Here is a 10,463-nt window from a genome sequence, read left to right on the forward strand (position 1 = left end):
CTTACAGAAATGATTCACTCCTCTACATGTATCCTCCTCCCTAACAGAAAGGATTCACTCCTCTACATGTATCCTCCTCCCTAACAGAAAGGATTCACTCCTCTACATGTATCCTCCCTCCTTACAGAAAGGATTCACTCCTCTACATGTATCCTCCTCCCTAACAGAAAGGATTCACTCCTCTACATGTATCCTCCTCCCTATCAGAAAGGATTCACTCCTCTACATGTATCCTCCCTAACAGAAAGGATTCACTCCTCTACATGTATCCTCCCTTACAGAAAGGATTCACTCCTCTACATGTATCCTCCCTTACAGAAAGGATTCACTCCTCTACATGTATCCTCCCTAACAGAAAGGATTCACTCCTCTACATGTATCCTCCCTCCTAACAGAAAGGATTCACTCCTCTACATGTATCCTCCTCCCTTACAGAAAGGATTCACTCCTCTACATGTATCAGCCAAGTATGGAAGCCTGGAGGTGGCAAAACTCCTCCTGCAGCGCAAAGCTATGCCTGACGATGCCGGCAAGGTATTATGATAGACATACAGCAACTAGAGCTGGTGATATTATAGAAATACAGTAACTAGAACTGGTGAGAAGACAGAAATACAGTAACTAGAACTGGTATTATCACAGAAATACAGTAACTAGAACTATTGTTTTCACAGAAATACAATAACAAGAACTAGTGTTAGCATAGAAATCGATTATATAATCAAATCAAATCAAATGTATTTATATAGCCCTTCATACATCAGCTGATATCTCAAAGTGCTGTACAGAAACCCAGCCTAAAACCCCAAACAGCAAGCAATGCAGGTGTAGAAGCACGGTGGCTAGGAAAAATTCCCTAGAAAGGCCAAAACCTAGGAAGAAACCTAGAGAGGAACCAGGCTATGTGGGGTGGGCCAGTCCTCTTCTGGCTGTGCCGAAGAGGAAGAGAGGAGGCCACAAAGAGAGAAAGAATAAAGTAAAAAGGAGAGATGACACAGAGAAGGAGAGGAGGGAAGACAGAATAGCTAGAGAGGGAAGGAGAGAAGGAGAGAGGGAAGACAGAATAGCTAGAGAGAGGAGAGAGGGAAGACAGAATAGCTAGAGAGGGAAGGAGAGAGGGAAGACAGAATAGCTAGAGAGGGAAGGAGAGAGGGAAGACAGAATAGCTAGAGAGGGAAGGAGAGAAGGAGAGAGGGAAGACAGAATAGCTAGAGAGGGAAGGAGAGAAGGAGAGAGGAAAGACAGAATAGCTAGAGATGGAAGGAGAGAAGGAGAGAGGAAAGACAGAACAGCTAGAGAGCGAAAAGGAGAGACAGATGAAAGAGAAGGAGAGTGTGAAGACAGAATAGCTAGAGAGAGAAAAGAGAGGGAGAGATGACAGAGGAGAGAGGGAAGATAGAATAGCTAGAGAGAGAAAAGAGAGGGAGAGATGACACAGAGGAGGAGAGAGGGAAGATAGAATAGCTAGAGAGAGAAAAAGAGGGAGAGATGACACAGAGGAGGAGAGAGGGAAGACAGAATAGCTAGAGAGGGAAGGAGAGAAGGAGAGAGGAAAGACAGAATAGCTAGAGAGGGAAGGAGAGAAGGAGAGAGGGAAGACAGAATAGCTAGAGAGAGAAGGGGAGATGAAGGGATGAGTAATACATGTGTTTCTCTCCCCAGAACGGTCTGACTCGCTGCACGTGGCAGCTCACTATGACAACCAGCAGGCGCTGCTGCTGCTGGACAAAGGCGTCGCCCCCACGCCACTGCCAAGGTGAGAAAACAACACAAAGCCTGGCGGGGGAAAGCCTTTCAAAAGTTTTACCGTTTAGGAAATAACAACTTGTCCTTTTTACCGGACATGTTTAGATAGTACCTGCCTGTCCTCTTCTTGGGTCCTGTTAGGTAGGGACATTCAGATAGTACCTGTCTGTCCACTTCTGGGTCCTGTTAGGTGGAGACATTCAGATAGTACCTGTCTGTCCTCTTCTGGGTCCTGTTAGGTGAGGACATTCAGATAGTACCTGCCTGTCCACTTCTGGGTCCTGTTAGGTAGGGACATTCAGATAGTACCTGGCTGTCCACTTCTGGGTCCTGTTAGGTGGGGACATTCAGATAGTATCTGCCTGTCCTCTTCTGGGTCCTGTTAGGTGGGGACATTTTTTACGGAAAACATTTAAAAACCTTCCGTGGAAGAAAACAAAAACAAATGTTTCTTGTTGGCCGAGTTCAGATAGTCCCTCCCTGTTTCACTCTATTTTCTATGTCCAAGGATGCTGACCCATAATACTGTCCCTATATAACACTACTGTTGACCCATAATACTGTCCCCTATATAACACTACTGTTGGCCCATAATACTGTCCCCTATATAACACTACTGTTGACCCATAATACTGTCCCCTATATAACACTACTGTTGACCCATAATACTGTCCCCTATATAACACTACTGTTGACCCATAATACTGTCCCCTATATAACACAACTGTTGACCCATAATACTGTCCCCTATACAACACTACTGTTGACCAGGTCCCATAATACTGTCCCCTATATAACACTACTGTTGACCCATAATACTGTCCCCTATATAACACTACTGTTGGCCCATAATACTGTCCCCCTATATAACACTACTGTTGACCCATAACTCTGTCCCCTATATAACACTACTGTTGACCCATAATACTGTCCCCTATATAACACTACTGTTGGCCCATAATACTGTCCCCTATATAACACTACTGTTGGCCCATAATACTGTCCCTATATAACACTACTGTTGGCCCATAATACTGTCCCCTATATAACACTACTGTTGGCCCATAATACTGTCCCCTATATAACACTACTGTTGACCCATAATACTGTCCCCTATATAACACTACTGTTGGCCCATAATACTGTCCCCTATATAACACTACTGTTGGCCCATAATACTGTCCCCTATATAACACTACTGTTGGCCCATAATACTGTCCCCTATACAACACTACTGTTGATCCATAATACTGTCCCCTATATAACACTACTGTTGACCCATAATACTGTCCCCTATATAACACTACTGTTGGCCCATAATACTGTCCCCTATATAACACTACTGTTGGCCCATAATACTGTCCCCCTATAAACACTACTGTTGGCCCATAATACTGTCCCCTATATAACACTACTGTTGACCCATAATACTGTCCCCTATATAACACTACTGTTGGCCCATAATACTGTCCCTATATAACACTACTGTTGACCCATAATACTGTCCCCTATATAACACTACTGTTGGCCCATAATACTGTCCCCTATATAACACTACTGTTGGCCCATAATACTGTCCCCTATACAACACTACTGTTGATCCATAATACTGTCCCCTATATAACACTACTGTTGACCCATAACTATGTCCCCTATATAACACTACTGTTGACCCATAACTATGTCCCCTATATAACACTACTGTTGACCCATAACTATGTCCCCTATATAACACTACTGTTGACCCATAACTATGTCCCCTATAACACTACTGTTGACCCATAACTATGTCCCCTATATAACACTACTGTTGACCCATAAATACTGTCCCCTATATAACACTACTGTTGACCCATAATACTGTCCCCTATATAACACTACTGTTGACCAGGTCCCATAATACTGTCCCCTATATAACACTACTGTTGACCAGGTCCCATAATACTGTCCCCTATATAACACTACTGTTGACCCATAACTCTGTCCCCTATATAACACTACTGTTGACCCATAATACTGTCCCCTATATAACACTACTGTTGACTCGACCCATTAAAAAAAAACAGAAATAATAATAAATTATATTATATATATTATATATATTAAATAAATAAATAATCTCAGAACCTGGTGTTTCTTATTGAAGTATCTCTGATGTTTTTTTCAAAACTAACACTGACGTATTCCTCCTACCCACAATCCTCTCTGCTCTCAGAACGGATACACCCCACTCCACATCGCTGCCAAGAAGAACCAGACGTGCGTCGCCTCGTCTCTGCTGCAGTACGGGAGCAGAGACCAACGTCCTGACCAAACAGGGGTCACCCTCTACACCTGCCTCACAGGAGGGGCACAGTGACATGACCAGTCTGCTGCTGGACAAGGGGGCTCACGTCAACACTCCCACTAAGGTAGGGGGACAGAGACTCACATAAACACACACTGAGTCACAGCAGAGTCGTGCACACATCCAAAAAATGCACTCTTTGGCGTACACAACACATTTCTCCCTCCCCATCTCTCTCTCCCTGCCAACTCTCTCTCAATCTCTCTCCCTGCCACCTCTCCCTCCCATCTCTCTCGCCCTCTCCATCTCTCTCCCCTGCCACCTCTCTCTCCAACTCTCCCATCTCTCTCCCCCTCTCCATCTCTCTCCCTGCCACCTCTCTCTCCAACTCTCCCTCTCTCTCTCCCTCCCATCTCTCTCTCCCTCTCCATCTCTCTCTCCCTGCCACCTCTCTCTCTCCAACTCTCCCATCTTTCTCTCCAACTCTCCCTCTCTCTCCTCTATCTCTCCCTCCAACTCTCCTCTCTCTATCTCTCCCCTCCATCTCCCTCTCCAACTCTCCCTCTATCTCTCCCCTCAATCTCTCCAACTCTCCCTCTATCTCTCCCTCCATCTCTCTCCAACTCTCCCTCTCTCTCCCTCCCATCTCTCTCTCCAACTCTCCCTCTCACTCTCCCATCTCTCTCCAACTCTCCCTCTCTCTCCCCTCTATCTCTCTCAACTCCTCCCTCTCTCCCACTCCCTCCATCTCTCTCCAACTCCTCCCTCTCTCTCTCCCTCTCTCTAAATGTCTCTCTCTCTGGGTATCTCTCTCACCCCTCTCTAACTGTCTCTCTCTCTGGGTATCTCTCTCCCTCTCTAAATGTCTCTCTCTCTGGGTATCTTCTCCCTCTCTCTAAATGTCTCTCTCTCTCTGGGTATCTCTCTCTCCTCTCTCTAAATGTCTCTCTCTCTGGGTATCTCTCTCTCTCTCCATCTCTCTCCCCCTCTCTAAATGTCCCCCTCTCTGGGTATCTCCCTCTCTGAGTGGTCTGACACCCCTCCACCTCTCTCTCCTCTCTAAATGTCTCTCTCTCTGGGTATCTCTCTCCCCTCTCTCTAAATGTCTCTCTGGGTATCTCTCTCTCTCTCCATCTCCCTCCTCTAATGTCCCCCTCTCTGGGTATCTCTCCCCTCTGAGTGGTCTGACACCCCTCCACCCTCTCTCTCCCCTCTCTCTAAATGTCTCTCTCTGGGTATCTCTCTCCCTCTCTCTCTAAATGTCTCTCTCTCTGGGTATCTCTCTCTCCATCTCTCTCTCCCCTCTCTCTAAATGTCTCTCTCTGGGCTGGGGTATCTCCACCTCTCTCCCCTCTCTCTCTAAATGTCTCTCTCTCTGGGTATCTCTCTCCCTCTCTCAGAGTGGTCTGACACCCTCCACCTCACGGCCTAGGAGGACAGAGTGAATGCAGCAGAAGTTCTGGCCAAACGTGATGCTAACCTGGACCAGCAAACCAAGGTCACACACACGCACACGCACACACACACACACACACACACACACACACACACACACACACACACACACACAATGTTTTTTTCTAAGGTCTTTCTTCATCTTCCTCAGCTGTTTCTACTCTCTCATTATTTGCCTGTCACTATGGAAACATAAAGATGGTCAACTTCCTCTTTGCAGCAGGGCGCCAGTGTCAACGCCAAAACCAAGGTACCATAGTTTAATATTGGAACGGGTTAGGTACCAGAGTTTAATATTGGGCAACGGGTACCATTACCAGAGTTTAATATTGAACAGTTAGGTACCAGAGTTTAATATTGGAACGGGTTAGGGTACCAGAGTTTAATATTGGAACGGGTTAGGTACCAGAGTTTAATATTGGAACGGGTTAGGTACCAGAGTTTAATATTGGAACGGGTAAGGTACCAGAGTTTAATGTTGGAACGGCTAGGTACCAGAGTTTAATATTGGAAACGGGTTAGGTACCAGAGTTTAATGTTGGAACGGGTAAGGTACCAGAGTTTAATATTGGAACGGGTTAGGTACCAGAGTTTAATATTGGAACGGGTAAGGTACCGCTCCAGTAGCAGACTGACAGTTAGTGACAGTTGGTGACCGTTAGATTTAAATATTTAAAGCCCAACTGTCTGTCTCTCGTGTTCTCGTTCCTTCTGTTTTCTATTTCAGTGTGTGTGTGTGTGTGTGTGTGTGTGTGTGTGTGTGTGTGTGTGTGTGTGTGTGTGTGTGTGTGTGTGTGTGTGTGTGTGTGTGTGTGTGTGTGTGTGTGTGTGTGTGTAATGTGTGTTTGATGTCAGTGTTTAAAACTCCACTGTCTGTGTCTCCAGAAGCAGTTATAAAGCTACTGAGGCAGCACATGAGGACACACACACATCATCAACGTCCTGTTGCAGCATGGAGCGACACCCAACACTACTACTGCTGTAAGAACACACACACACACACACACACACACACACACACACACACACACACACACACACACACCCACACCCACACCCACACACACACACACACACACACACACACACACACACACACACACACACACATACACATACACACACACACACACACACACACACACCGTTTGATTAGATGTTTGATTCTCTCTCTCCTTCTCTCCTTCCTTCCTTCATTCCTTCCCTCTCTCTCTCTCCCTCCCTCTCTCTCCCCCACTCTCTCTCCTCATTACCCCCTCCCTCCCTCTCACTTGCTTTCTCACACTCTCTATCCTTCCTCCCTCTCTCTCTCTCCACTCTCTCTCCCTCATTAACCCCCTCCCCCCTCTCACTTGCTTTCTCACACTCTCTATCCTTCCTCCCTCTCTCTCTCTCCCACTCTCTCTCCCTCATTACCCCCCTCACTTGCTTTCTCACACTCTCTATCCTTCCTCCCTCTCTCTCTCCCACTCTCCCCCTCTCCCTCCCCTCTCTCTCTCTCTTTCTCTCTCTCCCTTATTATCCCCCTCTCCCTCCTCCCCCTCCCTCTCCCTCCCCTCTCTCTCCACTCTCTCTCCCTCCTCCCCTCTCTCTCCCTCCTCTCTCTCTCTTTCTCTCTCCCTCCTCCCCCTCTCTCTCCCTCCCCCTCTCTCTCCCACTCTCTCTCCCTCCTCCCTCTCTCTCTCCCTCCTCCCCCTCTCTCTCCCTCCTCCCCCTCTCTCTCTCCCTCCTCCCCTCTCTCTCTCTCTCCTCTCTCTCTCTCTTCTCTCTCCCTCCTCCCCCTCTCCCTCCTCCCCTCTCTCTCTCCCTCTCTCTCTCTCCTCCCTCACCTCTCTCCCTCCTCCTCCCTCTCTCTCCCACTCTCTCTCCCTCCTCCCCCTCCCTCTCCCTCCCCTCTCTCTCTCTTTCTCTCTCTCTGTCAGAATGGGAACACTGCTCTGTCCATTGCCAGGCGTCTGGGTTACATATCTGTCGTTGACACTCTGAAGGTCGTCACAGAAGAGGTCATCACCACGACAACGGTATGTGACCCCCTCGTGACGCTTCCAGGTAGAAGGGTTTCCCCCTAACCTCACAATAGCTTACCCTTTCTCATATCCTAACCTTAACCATTTAGCAGGGAAAATAGTCAAACTGACGTTGGATCAGTGTGTTAGGGATGAACACGGTCCTCTGTCTGTCACAACAGTACCAGCTTGTTTTCCGTCCGTGACTTCACAACTTTCACAACAACAACAACACAACAACACAGAATATCATTTGTGTTTCTATGGTTACAACCCTCTGGTTCTAACGGGCTGAATCCTTGTTCTCTTCTGGTTGTGATTGGCTTGGAATCCCTGTGCTGACAGACTGTGACATCAGAGAAACACAAGATGAATGTTCCGGAGACCATGACGGAGATACTGGACGTGTCGGATGAGGAGGGTGAGTTCCTTTTGATTACATATAAATAAATACTGTGATTGAGACAGACAAGAGGCTTTACAGACAAACACACTTTTTAGAGGAGGACACTAACAGAGATAATATATAAATAAATACTGTGATTGAGACAGACAAGAGGCTTCACAGACAAACACACTTTTTAGAGGAGAACACTAACAGAGATAATATATAAATAAATACTGTGATTGAGACAGACAAGAGGCTTCACAGACAAACACACTTTTTAGAGGAGAACACTAACAGAGATAATATATAAATAAATACTGTGATTGAGACAGACAAGAGGCTTCACAGACAAACACACTTTTTAGAGGAGAACACTAACAGAGATAATATATAAATAAATACTGTGATTGAGACAGACAAGAGGCTTTACAGACAAACACACTTTTTAGAGGAGAACACTAACAGAGATAATATATAAATAAATACTGTGATTGAGACAGACAAGAGACTTTACAGACAAACACACTTTTTAGAGGAGGACACTAACAGAGATAATATATAAATAAATACTGTGATTGAGACAGACAAGAGGCTTCACAGACAAACACACTTTTTCTATAGCTATGTGTTCTAGGAGAATAACATTATCACTTCTACAATACATTCTGGGGGATTCTATAGCTATGTGTTCTAGAATAACATTATCAGTTCTATAATACATTCTGGGGGGATTCTATAGCTATGTGTTCTAGAATAACATTATCACTTCTACAATACATTCTGGGGGATTCTATAGCTATGTGTTCTAGAATAACATTATCAGTTCTATAATACATTCTGGGGGGATTCTATAGCTATGTGGTCTAGAATAACATTATCACTTCTACAATACATTCTGGGGGGATTCTATAGCTATGTGTTCTAGAATAACATTATCACTTCTATAATACATTCTGGGGGATTCTATAGCTATGTGTTCTAGAATAACATTATCAGTTCTATAATACATTCTGGGGGGATTCTATAGCTATGTGTTCTAGAATAACATCACTTCTACAATACATTCTGGGGGGATTCTATAGCTATGTGTTCTAGAATAACATTATCACTTCTACAATACATTCTGGGGGGATTCTATAGCTATGTGTTCTAGAATAACATCACTTCTACAATACATTCTGGGGTATTCTATAGCTATGTGTTCTAGAATAACATCACTTCTAGAAATACATTCTGGGATTCTATAGCTATGTGTTCTAGAATAACATTATCACTTCTAGAATACATTCTGGGGGATTCTATAGCTATGTGTTCTAGAATAACATTATCACTTCTACAATACATTCTGGGGGATTCTATAGCTATGTGTTCTAGAATAACATTATCCACTTCTACAATACATTCTGGGGGATTCTATAGCTATGTGTTCTAGAATAACATTATCAGTTCTATAATACATTCTGGGGGATTCTATAGCTATGTGTTCTAGAATAACATTATCACTTCTACAATACATTCTGGGGGATTCTATAGCTATGTGTTCTAGAATAACAGTATCACTTCTACAATACATTCTGGGGGGATTCTATAGCTATGTGTTCTAGAATAACATTATCACTTCTACAATACATTCTGGGGGGATTCTATAGCTATGTGTTCTAGAATAACATTATCACTTCTACAATACATTCTGGGGGGATTCTATAGCTATGTGTTCTAGAATAACATTATCACTTCTACAATACATTAAGGGGATTCTATAGCTATGTGTTCTAGAATAACATTATCACTTCTACAATACATTCTGGGGGGATTCTATAGCTATGTGTTCTAGAATAACATTATCACTTCTAGAATACATTGTGGGGGATTCTATAGCTATGTGTTCTAGAATAACATCACTTCTAGAATACATTCTGAAGTTCTATAGCTATGTGTTCTAGAATAACATCACTTCTAGGAGGAATACATTCTGGGAGTATTCTATAGCTATGTGTTCTAGATAACATTATCCTTTAGAATACATTCTGGGAATATTCTATGGCTATGTGTTCTAGAATAACATTATCACTTCTACAATACATTCTGGGGGATTCTATAGCTATGTGTTCTAGAATAACATCACTTCTAAAATACATTCTGGGGGTATTCTATAGCTATGTGTTCTAGAATAACATTATCACTTCTACAATACATTCTGGGGGATTCTATAGCTATGTGTTCTAGAATAACATCACTTCTAGAATCCATTCTGGGGGATTCTATAGCTATGTGTTCTAGAATAACATCACTTCTAGAATACATTCTGGGGGTATTCTATAGCTATGTGTTCTAGAATAACATTATCACTTCTAGAATACATTCTGGGGTATTCTATAGCTATGTGTTCTAGAACACATAGCTATAGAATCCCCAGAATGTGTCATAGAAGTGATGATGTTATTCTAGAACACATAGCCATAGAATCCCAGAATGCATTCTAGAAGTGATAATGTTATTCTAGAACACATAGCTATAGAATCCCCCCAGAATGTATTCTAGAAGATGATGTTATTCTAGAACACATAGCCATAGAATACCC

General features: G+C 43.8%; 1 pseudogene; it reads left to right on the forward strand.

Annotated features, from left to right (window-relative positions):
• LOC135571270 (ankyrin-2-like) overlaps positions 1 to 10,365 on the forward strand; it is a 133,985-nt pseudogene extending 123,620 nt beyond the window's left edge.
• Positions 10,366 to 10,463: the final 98 nt, after the last annotated feature.

The sequence above is a fragment of the Oncorhynchus nerka genome, unplaced genomic scaffold, assembly GCF_034236695.1.
Source record: "Oncorhynchus nerka isolate Pitt River unplaced genomic scaffold, Oner_Uvic_2.0 unplaced_scaffold_423, whole genome shotgun sequence".
Classification (NCBI taxonomy): Eukaryota; Metazoa; Chordata; class Actinopteri; order Salmoniformes; family Salmonidae; genus Oncorhynchus; species Oncorhynchus nerka.